The following is a 21,685-nucleotide window of genomic DNA, read 5'->3' as shown; positions in this document are numbered from 1 at the left end:
AAATTGTGAGAGGTAACAACATCTACCAGAAAACACACACACACACACACACACACACACACACACACACACACACACACACACATATATATACACATATGTATGTATCTGTGCATACATGTATGTGCATTTGTTCGTTGTATTGAATATAGATACATATATGTATATATATGTATATATTCATATATACTTATAAAAATTCATGAAAGTTTTCATTTTCTTTAAAGCAATTATTCCCTCCTAACTTTGTAGAGGTCAAGTTCAGATGGTATTTTCTTTTGTGTATTACAATAGAACAGTTACCAACAATATATTAGTATCTATACAAAGTTACTTGAGAGATTCATAGAGTCTTAGAGTGGGAAGAGACAATAGCAGTCAGGTTATAGGCAATAGTATACAAGCACAGGGAAATCCTAGTAAATTTGTAGTGGGGGATCAACTAGGAAAAAATGTTTCAATAAGGGTTTTTCAATGTGTGTCAAGAATGCAGAAACTTAAATCAGTCTATTTTCTTGGTGGTGAAATCTCGGGGCATATTTTATTCTAACAGTGATGTAATATAAACATTTGGTGATGCTGCTACACAGACCCTCTTGTAGCAACATTGACCAGGAATTTGGAGTGATGCTTTTTTCTTAAATTCTGGCCAAAAATAACGACCCTTCAAATGACTGAAAACAGAAAACAAAGAGAATTTCATAAAGAAAAAAAACACAGTGATTCCAGAATGTTTATTTTTGAAATCATATCAGAATCTTCTTTTGAAAAACTCAACCACTAAAAAGAAGAAAACAGAAAGGAAGGACAGAAAAAATTCTCTGGATAAAACTAGTAGGATAAAAGCAGATAAGTTGATTTTCTCAGTGCAAATTGCATCCTTCTCTAATATCACATCTTTGGGTAGGGATTCATTAAAACTAATCACTAGTTTCATCTAATTAAGTAAACAATATTCTTATCTTTGTTTTCTCTTGTGCTAATCTAGCCTGAACAGCTGTTTTTTTTCCTCTTAATTTGAAGCCTTGGCAGACATTTCTATATTTTAAGTCACTTCTAGTTTAACTGTGTTTATCTGATTTTCCAGTAAATGCTTTAAGACCAAATCTCATAAATCTATTGTGTGTTCTGCACCACTGGCACATAATTTTGTATGAGAAAAACAATTATAACTTTTTTTTTTCAAAATTAACTTCATCCTCTAGTTCTTATAATCAAAGTTATAGAATAATAACCTCTTGGCTCTAAGATAATTATTTATATTATCCTTTTGATCTTTAATTAGCTTGTGTATCTTTGTTTTGATTTGATTTTATATTCCTAATACTCTCTTTGCTCCTTATTAATATATTCTACAGAAAATCACATTAAATTTATTCTAAGTCTTACCTGGGTAATCAGCAATTAATTGAGACACTTTTGAATGGAAATCAACTGGCTCTATTCACTTGAATTCCAAATGAATGGAACAGATGATGAGAGTAAGAACATGAAAACCAATGATGAGCTAACAATAAGTGTGTTGAAGGTTCGAAGAGAGGGAGGTTGGGATTATATGCTTGTGATGATTCCCTAACACACTACCACATTTCTCTACTGCAATATAAAAATCAGTGGAAACTGAACTTGAGACAAAGCTTAATCATTGTTTCTTGGGATACAATATGGTAGGAAGTTTTTTTTTTTTATTGCTAAGCTTTGCTTAAGGTATGTGAAACTTAATTCCCAAGAACTTACTATTAGTCCATTGGAAAGATTTTTAAAAAAGATTTGTTGATTTTTAAAAGTAAGGCACTGAGTGCTGTTTTCAAATATATCCCAGTGACAATAGATTACTCCCCACTGTGTGTGCTCTCTGGAATGCCTGTTTAAATGGGTAGGCACAACATCCTTGTTTCAGTTTTTCACCCTAGCAATGCTCTCCGTCCATTTAATATGCATTTATTAAGCAACTACTGTAGGCTAGATATTATGCTATTACTGTAACTAGGATACAAGAATGGAAAAGACCAGTCCTTAATCAGCTTACATTTTATTAGGGAAATATTTTAGAACTATATTAACTAAGATAAATTATATATATATGACATATATACATACATATATCATATATATAGGATATATATATATATATATATATATATACATATATATATCATTTATATATATAATTATTTTTAGATGTGGCATGGTCAACTGCAGAATTAGTTCAGGAATAGTTTAAAAGTTTGTTTTGTGTGTGTTTTTTTTACCTCAAATGCTATAATACAGAGATGCAGAAAGATAGAATTAAAATGAAGGATTTCTATTATAATGGAGCACAAATTTAGATACAATTAAATTAAAACTTCTGATCCCCATACATGAGGGTGGATTAGGCATAGAAAAGGTAGGCAACTATCTAAGTGTAAAAGTGTCATAGATATTCAAGAGATACATGAAGTATTATTTTTCCCATATCATGCATTTTTATTCTTAGGAAATCTGCTCTTCATGGCTAGTGCAATTCTTTGTTTGTTTGTTTGTTTTATGAGATGTTACATTCTTAATAAAGTAATAGCTCAGAAAGAAATAGTTCTCGGGATACTGGTGTGAAACACATGCTCCATGATAAAGGAGGCCAATGAAATGTCCTAATGAAGGAGGAACCCTAGTAGAGGTAGAGGACCACTTAAATTCAAAGAAAAATCAAAAACAACTACAGGCTTCTCTCATTACTTGCCTATGCCCAAAAGGCTGGGGTCTACAAAAACAAAACAACTAGTGACCTTTATTTTAGCCCAGAGCCTTTGAAATAAAGAGCTAATAGACATCTTTCCCATGAGGGCAGGTTCTTTGCTAGATTTCTCATGAAACCATGAATTCATGGCTAGTCCATCACTAATGTTAAAAGAATCATTGTCATAAGCTCATCTGGGTATGTGTTAAGTGTACAAATAGGACAATTAAACCACAGTATCCTCTGAACATTCAAAACTTAAAAGTACTTCCTCTAGCCAAAAGAAGTTGAGAGGGGGAGGCATCCAATAAAAGGTAAGAAAAAAAAAAACTTCCCCTTCTTTCCAAGTGGGTCTTATTCAAATGAATTAGTCAGAAATTCACATTTGCTCTAATTCCTATAAGTACTCTAGTTATAACTTTTTGGAAGATTTATTGATTACTATTTCTCTATCTTTTGGTAACAATTCTTCCCTAAAACACATTCCCTTCATATACGTGTGTGCATGTATGAATGCATGCATGTGTATGTGTATGTACACATATACACACATATATATACACATAAATGCACATATAAATATGTAGGTATTATTAATATTCAGATGACATATAAGTGTTGAATATATTATGGAGTATGCTATACGATAATGATCTGAACCTCATTTCTCGTGGACTGCTTTTCACTTTTCACACAAATCTTTGAAAAAGTAGTTTGTATTTTTTTTCCCCTAGGAAATTGATGTTTGCTGGTTTAGGAAATTCTGGGTAATTTAGTTCAATTATGGCCACTTCTTTCCAGTCTACTTAACTGCAAAAAAAAAAAATTTCCTTTCTAATTTTTTAACCAGTATCAAATGCTTATAATGATAGTTGTTTACTAATGGAGTTTGAGGTAAGGAAGTGATATTCTCCTTTCACTCCTACCTTTTATACTTTTCCTGATATTCTAGGTTTTTTGACCTTTCAGATAAAGTTTTACAAATTATCTTATCTATGTACTTAAAGAATCTTTTTTTTGGTGTGTTGATTAGTTTAACACCAAATCTGGGTGGCTACTTCTGGCTTCAACAGAGGCTGCTTCTGGAGCTCTCAGCCCATAGATGTTGCAGTGGTCCAGTCACTGATCAGAGGTAGATTGCAGGGATCCCTTTGGTGACGCTGAGGCAGGATTCTCTTGCTTAGCACAGGCTTTTATCTGGGTCCCAATCCTGCATGGCAGTCCTTAGCTGAAGAGGAACACTGATGTGGCAGAACTTGTGGCCTTGGTGGAAAGGGAATCCTTCTCATAGTTCCAAGGCAGAAAGCATGCTTGTGGTGACTCACAGATGAGAGCACAGACCAGGAAAGGAGCAAACAGATCTCCTTTGACGATACCACCTTGGAAGAACTGAAAATTTACAGGTGCCTAGAAATATCTCTGAAAACAGTTGCACAAAACCCCTGAAGGTTGGGACAGTATACCTTCCACAGTGGAAGCAGAGTCCTACCTTAACAATGAGCTAAAAAGTCAAGTAATCGGCTGGGGACATGAGCAAACAGAGGGAAAAAAGTCAGACTATAAGATCCTACTTTGGTGACAAGGAAGATCAAAACATATAACCAGAAGAAGGTACCAATGTCAAAGCATCTACATCCAAAGCCTCCAAGAAGAAACATGAAATGGTCTCAAGCCATGGGATTTTGAGAATCAAGTAAGTGAAATACAGGAAAAATTAGGAAGAGAAATGAGAGTGAAACAAGACAATCATGAAAAATGAGCCAACAGCTTGCTAAGAGGAAGCCCAAAAACTTGTTTTCAGGTGCAACTGGGAAATAAAATATACAAGCAACAATATATAGAAAGCTGTCTTGCCCTACAGGAAAATAGAAGGGAAGGGAATAAGAGAAGGGGCGGGGTAGAAGGGAGGGCAGATTGGGCGAAGGTATAATCAGAATGCATGCTTTCTTATGTGGGGGGAGGTGAGAGATGAGGAGAAAATTTGGAGCTCAAATCTTGTGGAAGTGAATGTCGAAAACTAAAAATTAATTAATTATATTTTTTAAAACATCCAAGAGAAGTACAAGCAGGTAAAAAGAGAAAAGAAAACATAAGGAATTCAATATAGCAAAACTATTTACATCCCCACATGAGAAGATGATACTTGTAATTCCTTAAAAAATTGCAATCCTTATAGTACAACTATAAGGAATATACAGAGAGAGAGGGTATGGGTATAATCCCACTTCTAGATTAAGTAAGAGGAGAGAATGGAATTAAAATAATCTTTATATATACATACATATATATATATATATATATATATGTTTAGTTGCACTTTCAAGATTTCTGTACTTTGGTGAAAGTTGGAACAGAAAACCCTACTGAATACAAAGTATAGAGGTGATACACACATGCACGCACACATTATATGTGTGTATGTACATATGTATATGTATGCATGCATGTATATATGTGTATATGTGCAGACTCATACATATGTGTATTTATGTATGTGTATGTGCATAGTGTGTGTACGTATATGTATATATGAATATGTATGTGTGTATATATACATATGTACATATGTTCTTCTATAGTTTTCCATAGGCACACTGTGAGCAATGAGATACATTGTAACAGAGTATCTATTTGGATATACAATGCCAATCTAGTAATTAGTATTTTTTCTTGTGCTTAGAAACACACACACATCCCAATAACATGTCTGATATGATGTTAATATACTGTCAGAAACTGTGCTAAATTTAGGAATACTAGAATAAAAAGGAAGTTATTTCCTACAGTAAAAAAGCTTATATTCTATCACACATGTGTATATGCATTTATGTGTGTATGTGTGTGCTTACCAGTTGATAAACATATCCTTTTCCTGTAATGATGGTATGGAGAAGTTAATTTTATTAAGGCTCCTAGACACAGAGATATAAAATGTAGGGAAGAGTACTTTAACTCTGACATAGCAGGATAATGGCTGGGCAATAAGTGTTTACTGACTCTGGGTTGAGGTAATTATGGTTGTCATTCACTAAGTCCCCGATGCACATAGTTGAACCGGAATTGAGGGTTTTCATTTTTTTAAATTGGGCCTCAGTTTATTTATCTTTAAAAAGATAAAAAGAGGGGGTTGGGATACATGATTTCCAGGATCCCTTCTGTCCCCAATTCTGTAAGTCAATAATACTATGTTGAAATCTTGTTTCTCTGGATTGATACATACTTCCATATTTTATATATTTCATCAATGTTTCTTTTCCCATGAATTAAGCATATGGCACATCATCTGTTTTTCTGTCTGATGTTTCTAACTTTGCCTATGGCTTTTGAAAATATAATCATTTGAACAACCCATGATTGATACACGTGCTGGAATAATTATTGTTGAATATGGACTTTAAAAGTATTTGATTTTAATTTAAATTGCCTATATATTTTTTCTTGTTAAAATGATCTTGCCTTACAAGTGATTGGGGGAAGTATTCCTCCAAAATTTTTACTTTGTAAACTTTGCAAAGTTTTGAAGAGCAAATACTTCTATTTCTATCTTGGTAATAGTCTTAGCAACATTGCCATTCATGCAACTGCAATGCAATTGCAATCGATTGCCATCAACTTTATTTCAAATTTTCTACTTTCATAGTTTTCCATCTTTATATGAACATAGTGGTTGAAAGTTCTGTCCCTTGAGGAAGGTCATTTATATTTTTACAACCTATTAACTAATAAATGATTAGTTTTATGAAACTGTAGTTGATACCATGGTGATTGAGCTAGAGCAAATAAATGATTATGTAACCTTTATAACATACAATTTTAGAGAATTATGGTTGCCTTATTAAGCAGAGCTAATTGTAAAGAGTTCAAATAATGAGCAGGGACACCCTCAATGACTGATGAAGCTCATGTTTATGCAATATTATCTTGCAGCAGGTCACAACTGTAGCATTGCACTTGAACTAAGTGGTAAAAGCTAGAACTAATTGTTCTCTGTTTAACAAAGGTTGAAGTGTTTTAGGAATGACTCAGGAATAAAGGAATTATAGGCTTTTAGCACTATTTAATGGCAAGTGCTTTTTAAAAAAAAATTATGATAAGTCAGGCACTAGAATAGTAAATGGCAATGATCCATAAATAAAACTTAAATATCTTAAGCCTGGTATATTTGAGAAAGGAAGAGAAAGAAAAGAAAGAAAGAAGGAAGGAAGGAAGGAAGGAAGGAAGGAAGGAAGGAAGGAAGAAAGAAAGAAAGAAAGAAAGAAAGAAAGAAAGAAAGAAAGAAAGAAAGAAACTAAGGAAGAAAGAAAGGAAGAAAGAAAGGAAGAGGAAAAAAGAAAGGAAGAAAAGGAAAGAAAGAAAGAAAGAAGGAAAGAATGAATTGCCCCTTTAAGCATTTATTAAGTACCTATTATTTAGAGGCCATGTGCTAAGAATTTTTTATAAATATTATCTCATTTAATCCTCACAACAACTGTGAGAGATAGGTACAGTTATTATCCTCATTTTATAACTTAGGATGTTAAGGTCCAGTTGTAGTGACTTATCCAGGGTCACATAGCTGTTAAGTGTTTGAGGTTGGATTTGATTTGAAAGTTTCCTAACAACAGGCCAAACACTCTATCTACTGCAACATTTGTTTCCTCAAGAGGCCAAAGTTGGGGAGTGGTTAGCTGGACATTTGTTTCAAATAGACAAAAACATGACTGCTTAAGAATGAAGTTCACAGCATTTCAGGCCCCACTAGGACTTGAGGAAGGGATGAGTGGAGACAGCATGTCTGTCTTAATATTGTTACTGATCCCTACTGATATAAATGCTAAAAGCAGAGATGTATATCCATAGAGTTTTTAAGAATTTATGTTGGCCTTACTGTTCCATTCTTTTTATCTTCCTTCAAAGTGAGTTCCTCTTCCTTTTTCCCCTCCTGGATCATTGTCATGTCATGGTGGACAATCTTGCACAGATCAATGAAACTATGAGCTATGCCATACAGGATTACCCAAGACAGATAGGGTCACAGTGGTAAATTGGGGAAGAGGGGTGATACACTGGGTAGGAAAATGCAAAGCATTCCAGTTTCTTTGCCAAGAAAACCCTATGGATGGTCCTAATGTGATAAAAGTATGTCAGAAGAGTCTCTCAGAACAGAAAGTGTCCAATACCTTAATGACAAAGAATGAACAACCACAAGTAATTCCAGTATTAATGAAGTGCCTGGGCCAAAGCCAAAAAGAAGCTCAGTTGTGAATGTGTCTGGTGATGAAAGGGAAGCCCAATGTTGTATAAATCAATACTGCATAGGAGCCTGGAAGGTAAGATCTATGAACTAAGTTAAGCTTGATATGATCTAATAGGTCTAATAGGAAATAAAGAAAAAAAATAAACTTTGACATCTTGAGTGTCATTAAACGTAAATGGATGGAAATGGGTGAATTTAATTCAAGACATCAATACATATACTACTGTGGTCAAGAATAGTTTAGAAAAAATGTAATAGCCCTCAAATTCGATAGAAGAGTGAGAAAAGTACTTCTGGAATATAATCTCCAAAAATGATCAAACAACATCTGTTCAAACCCAAGGCAAACCATTTAATATCAAAGTAATATAAGTCTATGTTCCAGTCACTGGTGCTAAAGAGGCCAAAGTTGGTCAGTCATGTTAAGACCTTCAGCATCTTCTAAAAATAACACCAAAACAGATGTCACATTCACGGTAAGGGACTGGAATGTTAAAAAAGGAAGTCAAAAGATAATTGGAATGGCAAGCAAATCTGGCCTTGGATTACAAAATGAAGCAGGGCAGAGACTAATAGAGTTGGGTTAAGATAACTCAATGGTCATAGCAAACACTGTTTTTCAATAACCCAAAAGGGCTCTCTACAAATGAACATCACTAAATGTTCAATATAGAAATCAAATGATCACATATTTTGGAGCCAACGATGGAGAAGGTCTTTACAGTTAGTTAAAACAAGATCTGGAGTTGACTTTAACTCAAATCATGAAATCCTTATTGCAAAATTCAGAATTAAATTGAAGAAAGTAGGGAAGATCATCAGAGCTTAGGGGTAGAAACCCCTAAACACCCCTAAAGTGGAGTCGATCAATGTATTTAAAGGATTAGATCTGGTAGAAAGTGTCTAAAACACTATGGTCAGAGGTTTACAATATTGTAAAAAAAAAGACAATAACAATAAAATCTCAAAGATAAAGTAGAGCAAGAAGGCAAAATGGTTCTCTGATGAGGCTTTACAAATAGCTGAAGAAAGAAGGAAAATAAAATGTAAAGGAGAAAGGAAGAGATTACCCAGCTAAAAGGAGAATTCAAGAGAAAAGAAAGGATGGAAAAGGTTCCTTTTTTTGTACTTAATAGCATTTTTTTCAATTAAATGTAAAAATAGTTTTCAATATACATTTTTGTAAGATTTGAAGTTCCAAAGTTTTCTACCACCCTCCCTTTCCTACTCCTTCTCCAAGACAGCAAGCAATCTGATATACTGTGATGGTGAGCAAAATGGGCTCTTAGCACTTAGTTCAACAAGTGCCCTTGAAGAGTTTGGCTTTGTTTCTTTTGAGTAATTCAGTGTATTTCATTGAGTCTTACTAAGTGCTAAGCCCCAGGCCCAAACCCCTGTTGGTGTTAACCTAACCTATGTGGATGTGAACCTCCCAGGGTCCTAAGGGGAGGGGCTAACTCAAGAGCCAATCATAGCATCCTAAGTTCTGGTCATTCAGATGACATTTGATGACCTCTGAAGCCCTGTAAGAAGAGACAACAGAGCCATTTGCTCAGGGCTCTCACTTGTGCTGGTGTGCTGATGCAGAGACTCCGGGCAGCTGTAGCTAAGGAGCCCTCCAGCTTGTAAACTCGTATGCTGAGACTTTGTTGAACTCTGATAACTATGTATTGGGATTTGAATCAGACAAGGTCTGTCTGTTGATGTTTGTAATTTGTTTTTATTTCGTTCTGAAGTTCAGCATGCTGGCTTTTTCCCCTGAACTAAGTGAATGACATTTGTATGCTGAATTAAAGTAAGCTTGTCAACCCCTTCACGTGGCTTTCCTTAGTTAAGCAGATCAAAAGAACCTGTGCTTTGCAGTGTGTTGGCAGCTTTCTGGGTGCTGGTTGTAGGTGGATCTTGCACCCCCACAGAAGCTGCTAGCCGGATTGTTGAAACATATACATGCACAATCATGTTAAAAATATTTCCACATTAGTCATGTTGTGAGAAAAGAATCAGAACAAAGTGGAATATAACACATGAAAGAAAAGCAAAAACAAAAATAAAACAAAAAAGTGAAAATAGTATGCTTCAATATTGATTCACACTCCATAGTTCTTTCTCTGGGTGTGGAAAACATCACGAATCTTTTGGGGGTGGTCTTGCATCATTGTATTACTGAGAAGACATAAGTCTATCATAGTTGATCACTGCACAATGTTACTATTATTGTGTACAATTTTCTCTTCATTCTGCTCACTTCACTCATCATTAGTTCATATAAGTTTTCCCAGGGGCAGCTAGGTGGCACAGTGAGTACAGCACTGGCCCTGGAGTCAGGAGGACCTGAGTTCAAATAGGGCCTCAGACACATTTACTAGCTGTGTGACGTTGGGCAAGTCACTTAACCCCAATTTCCCTGCCTTTCCCCTCCAAAATAAAAAAGAATTACATATAAGTTTTCCAGATTTTTCTGAAATCTACTTGTTCATCATTACTTATAGAACAGTAGTTTCCTATTACATTCATATACCGCAAGCTGTTCAGCCATTCGCCATTTAATAGTCATCCCCTCAATTTCCAATCTTTGCCACCACAAAAAAAGCTCCTATAAATATTTTTGTATATGTGGGTCCTTTTGGCCCTTTTTATCATCTCTTTGGGATACAGATCGAGTAGTGGTATTGCTAGATCAAACCATATGCACAGTTTTAACCCTTTGGACATAGTCCTAAATTGCTTTTCAGAATGGTTAGATCAGTTCACAACTCCACCAACAACGAGTTAGTGTTCTAATTTCCCTACATCTTCTTCAACATTTATCATTTTACTGTTTTGTCATGTTAGCCAATCTGATCATTATGAGGTGATATCTCAGAGTTGTTTTGATTGGCATTTCTCTAACCAATAGTGATTTAGAGCATTTTTTATATGACTATAAATGGCTTTAATTTCTTCCTCTGAAAATTGCCTGTTCATACCCTTTGACCATTTATTAATTGGGAAATGATTTCACTTCTTATAAATTTGATTCAGTTCTCCATATAGTTGAGAAATGAGGCCTCTATCAGAAACACCTGGTGTAAAAATTGCTTTCTACCTTTCTGCTTTCCTTCTAATCTCAGTTGCATTGGTTTTGTTTAGGTGAAATCCTTTTTTTAATTTAAATTTATCAAATTGTTTAGGTGAAATCCTTTTTTTAATTTAAATTTATCAAAATTTTCCATTTTTATTTAATAATGTTGTTTATCTCTTGTTTAGTCATAAACTTTTCCCTTCTCTAGTCCCTTTAGAACTGACAGGCGAACTATCCCTTGTTTGCCTAATTTGCTGATGGTATCACCCTTTATGTCTAAATTAAGTGCCATTTTGACCTTATGTTGTTATACAGTGTTGGTCTAGGCCTACGTTTTGCCATAGTATTTTTCAGTTTTCCCCACAGTTTTTGTATAATAGTGAATTCCTATCCAAGAAGCTGAAGTCTTTGGGTTAATCCACTCTGCTATCTGCTTCTATTTTATGGGAGAGTTCATCCCATTCGCATTCACAGTTATGACCATCAACTGTGTATTTCACTCCATCCTATTTCCCACTTTTGATTCTTTTCTGTCTCCTTTCACCATGTCCTTTGTCACCAGTGTTTTACTTCTGACCAATTCTTCCCTCAATCTAGCCTCACTTATATCTGCTTCCCCTTTTCTTTGCCCTTACCCTTCCTACCTCTGCACTCTCTTCTGCTCTCCCTTCTATCAGCCCCTCCCTTCACCATTCTTTCCCCTTTCCTGTTTTACTTCCTGGGTGAGATACAATTTTTATACCTAACTGAGTGTATATGTTATTCCCTCTTTGAGCCAGTTACAATGAAAGTAAGGTTCAAACAATGCTCACCCTCTTCCTTCTTTTGTTCCTCTTCATGGGATATAATTTACCCTATTCTGCCTCCCCCTTTCCTCTTCTCCCAGTACAATCTTTTTTTTTACTTTTATTGTTTTTATGTCATCACATCTAAGTTAACAAATGCACACCCTCTAACTATATGCCTTCAAACTACCCTAGTAAAGATACAGTTCTCAAGAGTTACAAGTATCAGTTTAATCTAACTGAATAACATGCTCTTTTCTTTCTTTCCTATTTACCTTTTTATGCTTCTCTTGAGTCCTGTATTTGGAATTAAAATTTTCTTTTCAGCTCTGCTCTTTTCATCAAGAAAGCTTGCCTTCTTGAATATCATATTCCAAGCCCTCCAATCCTGCAATATAGAAGTTGCTACATCCTGTGTAGTCCTGAACGTGACTCATTGATACTTGAATTGTTTCTTTCTGGCTGCTTGTAGTATTTTCTCCTTGACCTGAAAACTGGCTGGAATAATCAGTATATTTAGCTTCAATATTCTTTGGAGTTTTTCATTTGGAAATCTCAGGAAGTGATTGGTGGATTCCTCCAATGACTAATTCACTCTCTGATTCTAGGATATCTGGCCAGTTTTCTTTGATAATTTCTTGAAAGATGCTATCCAGGCTCTTTTTTTGGTCATGGCTTTCTGGTAGTCTAATAATTATTAAATTATCTCTCCTGGATCTATTTTCCAGGTCAGGCTTTTTGTTTTGTTTTGTTTTCCAATGAGGTATTTTACATTTTCTTCCTTCATTGTTTTTAAATTTTCTTTGACTGGTTCTTGATGTCTCAGAATCATTTACCCAAGCTTCCATTTACCCAATTCTAATTTTTAAGGAATTAGCTTTTATATCTCTTTTTTTTTTCATTAGACCAATTCTACATTTAAAGGAGTTGTTTTCTTCAGTGGATTTTTTTCCCATTTGATCCATTCTATTTTTTTAAGGAGTTATTTTCTTTAGTTAATTTTTGTCCTTTTTCCATACTGTTGACTCTTTTTTTCATAATTCTCCTATATAACTCTTATTTCTTTCCCCAATTTTTCTTCTGCTTCTCTTACCTCATTTTAAAAATCCTTTTTGAACTCTTCCAAAGGGACTTTGGGGGATTGAGATTAATTCATATTCTCCTTTGAGGTTTCACGTGTAGATATTTTGACATCGTTGTCCTCTTCTAAGTTTGTGCTTTGATTTTCCTTGTCATTATAGTAGCTTTCTTCATTGGGGTTCCCTTTACATTTTTTTCCTCATTTTTAAAAGTGGAGCTTTGCTCCTAGGGTGGGAGGTACTGTCCCAAACTCTTGTACTGGTGGACAGGGACCTGGTCACTGGATTTCTGCCCTGGGGCCTCAGGTGCTTGTGACCTAGTTGAGCCTGTTGTGTGGGGGTTCCATGGATGGCAATTTGCCTTCTCTGCTGTGAATGGAGGCCTTACCATTAGACTGCTATAGCACTAGTCTGCTGAGCCAGGACCAATGGTCTTTGTTTTCTGATCTGTCCTGTGGCTAAGATCTTGCTGCTAGCTTTCCCAAACTTCATCTACTCTGGCCTGTACTCCTCTTTAACCTAAGTGAGATAGACTTTTCCTGAAGTCCTTATAAGTTATCTTAATCTAGAAAATCATTCTGCTCTGGCTTTGAAGGAGTTTTGTCACTCAAGAATCCATTTAGAGGCTTGATTTAACATTGTTTCTGAGGGAAACTGGGAAGATTTCAGACAACTTCCTGGCTTCTCTCTGCCATCTTGGTTCCACCTCTTGAAATAAGGCTTTCTTACTTGAGCAATGAAAAGAAGTGGAAGAAAAGAATAGAATGGAGGATGCAAGGATTTCTTTAAAAAATAGACCTAACAAGGGAAATTTTCACAAAAAAAATGGGCAAGTTATTAAAAAAATAAAGAATTAACAAAAACAGATTTGGGCCAAGATGGCGGCTGGAAGGACCAAGATGGCAGCTGGAAAGCAGGGACTAGTGTGAGCTCCCCACCGAGTCCCTCCAAAAACCTCTAAAAATGGCTCTGAACCAATTCTAGAACTGCAGAACCCACAAAACAGCAGAGGGAAGCAGGGCACCAGCCCAGGACAGCCTGGATGTTCTCTGGGTGAGGTCTATCCCGCACGGAGCTGGGAGCAGAGTGGAGAGGAGCAGAGCAGAGCTCAGCGTGAGCAGCGTGGACCAACCAGACCAGGAGCTGGGTGGAGTGTGCCCTAGCACCCTGAATCAGTGAGCTGCAGCAGTTACCAGAATTCTCAACCCACAAACACCAAAGACAACAGAGAAAGTTAGTGGGAAAAGCTGCGGGAGTGGAAGGAGTTCGCAGTTTGGCTACCGACCCGGAGGCAGCGGAGGTGGGGCAGCTACAGAAGTACAGGTGCACTTGCTTCTGGCCCCAGGCCCACCTGGTGGAAGGAATTAAGTGGCAGATCAGAGCAGGAGTGCAGAGCCTGCTGAAGATCTAAGTCCAGTCCGGGTTGGGGGTTCTTGGGGAAGGAGGAGTGCTGGTGAGGCAGAGCTGGTGCAATCCCCAAGCGTGGAACATAGTTCTCTTAACTCCACAAGCAGTCATACCCCACTGAAAAACTCAAGGGTCAAGTTAGTTGGCTGGGAATATGGCCAGGCAGTGAAAACGCACCCAGATTCAGTCTCAGACTTTGGATTCTTTCTTTGGTGACAGAGAAGACCAAAACATACAGACAGAAGAAGTTAACAATGTCAAAGAGCCTACACAAAAGCCTCCAAGAAAAACATGAACTGGTCCCAGGCCATGGAAGAGCTCAAAAAGGATTTAGAAAAGCAAGTTAGAGAAGTAGAGGAAAAAATGGGAAGAGAAATGAGAAGGATGTGAGAAAACCAAGACAAACAAGTCAATGACTTGCTAAAGGAGACCCCAAAAAGATACTGAAAAATATACTGAAGAAAACAACACCTTAAAAAATAGATTAACTCAAATGGTAAAAGAGCTCCAAAAAGCCAATGAAGAGAAGAATGCCTTTAAAGGCAGAACTAGACAAATGGAAAAGGAGTTCCAAAAGACCACTGAAGAAAATACTACCTTAAAAATTAGATTGGAGCAAGTGGAAGCTAGTGACTTTATGAGAAATCAAGATATTATAAAACAGAAACAAAGGAATGAAAAAATGGAAGACAATGTGAAATATGTCATTGGAAAAACCACTGACCTAGAAAATAGATCCAGGAGAGATAATTTAAAAATTATTGGGCTACCTAAAAGCCATGATCAAAAAAAGAGCCTAGATACCATCTTTCAGGAAATTATCAAGGAGAACTACCCTGATATTCTAGAGCCACAGGGCAAAATAGAAATTGAAAGAATCCACCAATCGCCTCCTCAAATAGATCCCAAAAAGAAATCTCCCAGGAATACTGTCACCAAATTCCAGAGCTGCCAGATCAAGGAGAAAATACTGAAAGCAGCAAGAAAGAAACAATTTGAGTATTGTGGAAACACAATCAGAATAACCCAAGATCTGGCAGCTTCTACATTAAGAGATCAAAGGGCTTGGAATACAATATACCGGAGGTCAATGGAGCTAGAATTAAAACCAAGAATCACCTACCCAGCAAAACTGAGTATCATGCTCCAAGGCAAAATATGGATTTTCAATAAAATAGAGGACTTTCAAGCTTTGTCAGTGAAAAGACCAGAACTGAATAGAAAATTTGACTTTCAAACACAAGAATCAAGAGAAGCATGAAAAGGTAATCAAGAAACAGAAATTGCAAGGGACTTACTAAAGTTGAACTGTTTTGTTTACATTCCTACATGGAAAGATGACATGTGTGATTCATGAGACCTCAGTATTTGGGTAGCTGAAGGGAATATGCATGTGTGTGTATATATATATATATATATATACACACACACACACACATATATATATATGTATATGTATGTATATATATAAATATATATATAAGTGAATGTGTATGTATGTATGTATATGTGTGTGTGTGTGTATATATATATATATATATATATATATATATATATAGAGAGAGAGAGAGAGAGAGAGAGAGAGAGAGAGAGAGAGAGGACAAGGGTGAGTTGAAGATGAAGTGAAGATATCTAAAAGAAATAAAATCAAATTAACGGATGAGAGACAAATATATCGAGAGAGGGAGATAGGGAGAGATAGAATGTGGTGGATTATCTCGTGTAAAGGTGGTAAGAGGAAGCAGTTCTGTGGGAGGAGGGGAGAGGGCAGGTAAGGGGGGCAGGAATGAGTGAATCTTGCTCTCATCAGATTTGGCCTGAGGAGGGAATACCATAAGTACTCAATTGGGTATGTTACCCCACAGGAAAGAAGAGGGAAGAAGATTAAAAAAGGGGGGGGTGATGGAGGGGAGGATGGACGAGGGTGGAGGTAATCAAAAACAAACACTTTGGAAAGGGGACAGGGTCAAGGGAGAAAATTCAATAAAGGGGGATGGGTTGGGAAGGAGCAAAATATAGGTAGTCTTTCACAACATGAGTATTGTGGAAGGGTTATACATAATGATACACATGTGACCTATGTTGAATTGCTTGACTTCTTAGGGAGGATGGGTGGGAAAGGAAGAGGGGAGAGAATTCGGAACTCAAAGTGTTAAAAACAGATGTTCAAAAACAAAAAAAAAAATGTTTTTGCATGCAACTAGAAAATAAGATACACAGGCAATGGGGCATAGAAATTTATCTTGCCCTACAAGAAAGGAAGGGAAAAGGGGATGGGAGGACAGTGGGGTGACAGAAGGGGAAAAGGACTGGGGAAAAGGGCAACCAGAATATATGCCATCTTGGAGTGGGGGGGGAGGGTAGAAATGGGGAGAAAATTTGTAATTCAAACTCTTGTGAAAATCAATGCTGAAAACTAAATATATTAAGTAAATTTTAAAAAAATAGAATTGATCTAGAAGAGGTGGTAAGAATATACAGAACTATTACAAGAAAGATCTTAACATCACCAATAACCGCAATGCTCTGGTTAATGATCTAGGGCCAGGCATCCTGGAGAATGAAGTCAAGTGGGCCTTAGAAAGCACCGCTAACAATAAAGCAAATGAAGGTGACAGAATTCTGGTTGAGCTATTTAAAACCCTAAAAGGCACTGTTGTCAAAATGCTGCATTCAATATATTCAATATGGACAACTCAACAGTGTCCAATGGATTAGAAAAGATCAGTTTATGCCCCAGTCTTAAAGAAGGGCAATGCCAAACATTGTGCAAATTACAGAGCAACTGTACTCATTTCACACATCAGGAAGGTTAAGTGTAAGATTCTGCCAACTTATGTTCAGCAGTATGTGAAGTAGAAATACCAGAAGAGCAGGCTGGTTTTCAGAGGCAGAAGAATTAGAAACCACATCACCAACATTCACTGGATTATGGAGAAAGCAAGAGAGTTCCAGAAAACAAGTACTTCTGCTGTGCTGACTACACTAAAACCCTTGACTGTGTGAATGACAACAAAAGGTGGCAAGTCCTAAAAGAGATGAGTGTATGAAATCATCTTACTTTCTCATGAAGAACCTGTAGGCAGTTCAGGAAGAGTGAGAACCAAAAATGGAACAACTGATTGGTTTAAGATTGAGAAAGAATTAGAACAAAATTATATATTGTCACTTGTTTATTTAATTTAGATGCAGAGTAGGTCATGTGAAATGGCAGGCTGGGTGAATCAAAGACTAGAATTGAGATTGCTTTGAGAAATGTCAACAATCTATGATATGTAGATGATAACAGTCTGATGGCAGAAAGTGAAAAATTAAGAATCCTCTTGATGAGGGTGAAAGAAGAGCATATGAAATCTGGCTTGAAGGTTAACATTAAAAGCTAAAGGCAGCTGGTCCCATCCCTTCCTGGTAAAATGAGGGAGAAGAACCGGAAGCAATGTCAGACTTTATATTCTTGGGCTCAAAGATTACTGCAGATGTTGCCGCCATGAAATTAAGAAGCTTCTTCTTTGAAGGAAAGATATTGCAAATCTGGACATCATACTAAAAAACAATGATATCACCTTGCTGACCAAGGTCTACGTAGTCAAACCTGTGATTTTTCCAATAGTCAAGTATTGCATTGAAAGTTGTACTGCAAGCAAAGCTGATAATCACAGAATTGCCTTTTTTGTTGTGTTGCTAGAGAAGACTTTTTAGAATCCCTTGATTAGCAAGGAGATAAAAACAGTCAATACTTACATAACTTAATCCAGGCTATTCATTGAAAAGGCAAATATTAAAGCTGAAACTTAAGTATTTTGGCACATAATGAGAAGACGTAATTCTTTAGAAAAGACGCTTACATTGGGAAAGATTGAAGTCAAACGGAAAAGAGGATGGCGGAGGATGAGAAGAATAGATGGTGTCATTAAAGTAATGACCATGAGCTTGAACAGACTCCGGGAGATAGTGGAGGATAGAAGAGCTATTGTCCATGGGGTCATGGAGAGTGGAATTCTGTGATTTATAACATGTTGCAAATATGAGACTAAATTTAGGATTCTTTGAATTGAGATTTGTGAAAGAATATTCCTTACTGTCCTCATGTTAGGTTGGTATTGAAAATAGTATATTTTAGATGGACTTTCACATGTTCAGAATGACTAGTGCATTTGGAGCCAGAAATGTTTAAGTTTGACTCATTCCTCAAAACTTTGCTGCCTGTGTGACATTAGAGAAAATAGTTTATCCCTGTCAGCTCCAACTTCCTCATGTATAAATAGGAACAGTAATAGCACTGTCTCCCAGAGAAGTTGTAAGGATCTAATGAGAGAATACATGTCCAACACTTGGCCAATCTTAAAACATTATGGATGTAAGTGGATTTTTTTGTATGTTGATAGATAGATAGACAGACAGTCAGACAGTTAGATAGCTAGATAGATAGACAGATAGGGAGACAGACAAAGACAGACAGACAGACAGATAAATGGATAGAGAGATAGACAGATGTAGATATATACCTTTTTTCAATGTGAAGTTTTTTTTCTGAAGAATTACAAATTATACAACATATAACCATAAAAGAAGGTTGCTTCTAAAACAGTTATAAATTTAGTAGATGCTAATGGAACATGTCTCTTTGGAAGAGGTGAAATTATCTATTTATCTGTTTATGAATTGGATTTAAACTAATTTAATAGAAGACAAGGAAATATTTCTTTGCCAAGACAATATTTGCCATGATTAAGTTTGGTTTATAATCAGGATACAAGAATGTTTGAAAAAAATTAGGAGACCAATTAAAATAATCATTGATTTATTTTAATCCACAGCCACATGCTTAAGGATAGAGATGGCAAATGAATTTTTTGAAAATATATAATGTACATTCCTGTTAAAAAAATCCCAATAAATACAGAAGTAAAGTAAGGATATCACTTACTAGAAAGTTACAAAACTTATTTATTAGAATGTTAACAACAATAAGGAGGGGGGAAAAGATGAATTAAAAGCACAAAGATAAGTAATGAGTATGCAAAACTATTTTCATTTGCTGGTGACATAACTTCAAAATTATAAGGATATCAGTAATTAAAGTTCTAGGAAGGAGAGGATTCTGGGAAGATGGCAGAGTAGGTCAGAAAATTCCAAAGTCTCAAGATTTTCCCCCACTAAAGAGTTAAAATATCATCTTAGGGAGAACAAAGTGTGGGTGGAGACAAAGAAAAATAGGAGCACAACCAGGGTCTTCCTGGAACAGTTTAAGAAGATCCAAAGAACACTTCTGGTAGGAGGTTTGGTCCCACTAAGGGTAAACATCTCCAGGATAGGTTCCATTTTAAAAAGAAGCAGCAAGTCATGTGTTTAGGTAGTCTGAGAGCTTTTCTTGGCCCCAGCCACAGGAACTTTTCACACCAGGATAATGAGAGGAATTGGGTGTTTGAGCCCAGGAAGATTGAGGGAACCTCTGCTGATGAGGAACACCAGACCCAGCTGTGCTGTGAAGAGTGGGTGGGGTGAGAAGGAACCAGCACATGACCTGTGAGTGCAGAAGCAGTGGGGCAGAAAACCCCTGGTTGTGGGCACTTACAGGAGGTTGGACATTTGACTTTGGTTCCAGGCTATAGGGGAGAACTGAAGATTGGGGAAAAGAGGCACTGTTTCCCACACCCTGGGGGTAGAGGTGATTACAAAAATCAAGCTATTACCACAAAAAATGCAACAGGCAAAGGAGAAAGAATCCAACCATAGAACCCTATTATGGGAAAAGAGGTGACTGGGCTTCATCTTCAGAGGAGGCTATTGAAATAAAGAAACCCCTAAAGAGTAACTTCAAATGGTCACCTGCTCAAAAAGAATTTATAGAAGATCTTTAAAAAGACTTTAAAAATCAAATGACAGAGATGGAGGAAATCTAAAAAAAAATAAAATAAAAAAGTAAAATAAAATAAGAATAATCCAAGCAAAACAAGAAGATTATGAAAGGAAAGTTAACCAATTAGAAAAGGAGATCCAGAATCTTAAGGAAGAAATTGAGACCTTGAAAATTAGAATTGGGCAAGGTGAAGCCAGTGAAATCATAAGAGATCAAGAAATAATTAAACAAAACATGAATAATGAAAAATAGAAGAGAAGGTGAAACATCTTATAAGAAAAACAATAGATTTAGAGAATACATCAAGAAGAATAAAAATAATTAGACTAACTGAAAATTATGATTAAAAACAGAATCTTGATACAATAATAAAGAAATAATTAAAGAAAATTGTCTTGAAGCATTAGAACAAGGCAGGAAAGTAGAAATAGAAAAAAAAAACTCCATAGATCACCACTTAAAAGAGATCCTATGAGGAAAACTCATAAGAATATCATAGTGAAATTCTGAAATTCCCAGGTCAAGGATAAAATATTAAAATCATCAAGATTAAAACAATTTAAATACGAGAGTGCTACAATCAGAATTACACAAGACCTAGCAGCAGAGACCTTAAAGGATCACAGGTCTTGGAACACAATATATTGAAGAGCAAAAGACCTGGGGCTCTCTCCTAAGATATCATACCCTGTAAAACTAAGTATTACTTTGAATGAAAAAAATGGATTTTTGATAAACTTTCAGACTTTAAAAACTTTGTAAAAAAATTATCAACTTAATAGAAGATTTGACATACAAGAACCAAGAGAAACATAAGGTATATACAAAAGAGTAATTATAAGGAATTCATGAGAACAGACTGTTTACCTTTTGTATACTATAAAATGTATGTCTAAGATTCTTATTAATAACTGGTGAGCTAATAAGTTAGATTGAGGTAAACCTGATTATGATATGAATTTTAAAAAGTAAAACCATTTAGGCATAGCTAAAAAGAGTAACTATTTTATATGAATGAGGTCCAAGAAGAAGAAAGGATACAGAGGAATTAGAAGTGAGGGAGGGCTTGTAGTTCTGGTAACCTACTTGCATTGGCAATGGGTTTAAAAGGGAGCAATACATATATATAAGAGTATAAAATTCTTCTAAATTTAGAAGAAACAAAATGGTAGGGGCATGGGGGGGGGGGAGGACAAGGGAGTGATCTTTAGAGGGGAAAATGAGGGAATAGGTAAAAGGGGGTATAGAAGGTTATTTAGATTAATGGGAATGGAAGGATAGGGGAGGGATCCTTGTAGGGGGGAAGGCGAGTAATAGGAGCACAAGGTAATTGGCAGAAGAGGGGTGTAGGGAAGTAAAATAGAAGATGCAGGAAGGATAGGAAACAAGAGATATGTACAGACATAAAAACAAAGATTAGGAATAAAGTATGTTTGGGAAAGTATCTATCTATCTATCTATCTATCTATCTATCTATCTATCTATATGTATGTATGTGTGTGCATGTGTATGTATATGTATAAGTGCATGTATATATT

The sequence above is a fragment of the Trichosurus vulpecula genome, chromosome 4 (genome assembly GCF_011100635.1).
Source record: "Trichosurus vulpecula isolate mTriVul1 chromosome 4, mTriVul1.pri, whole genome shotgun sequence".
Lineage (NCBI taxonomy): Eukaryota > Metazoa > Chordata > Mammalia > Diprotodontia > Phalangeridae > Trichosurus > Trichosurus vulpecula.
This window is presented reverse-complemented; position numbering follows the sequence as displayed.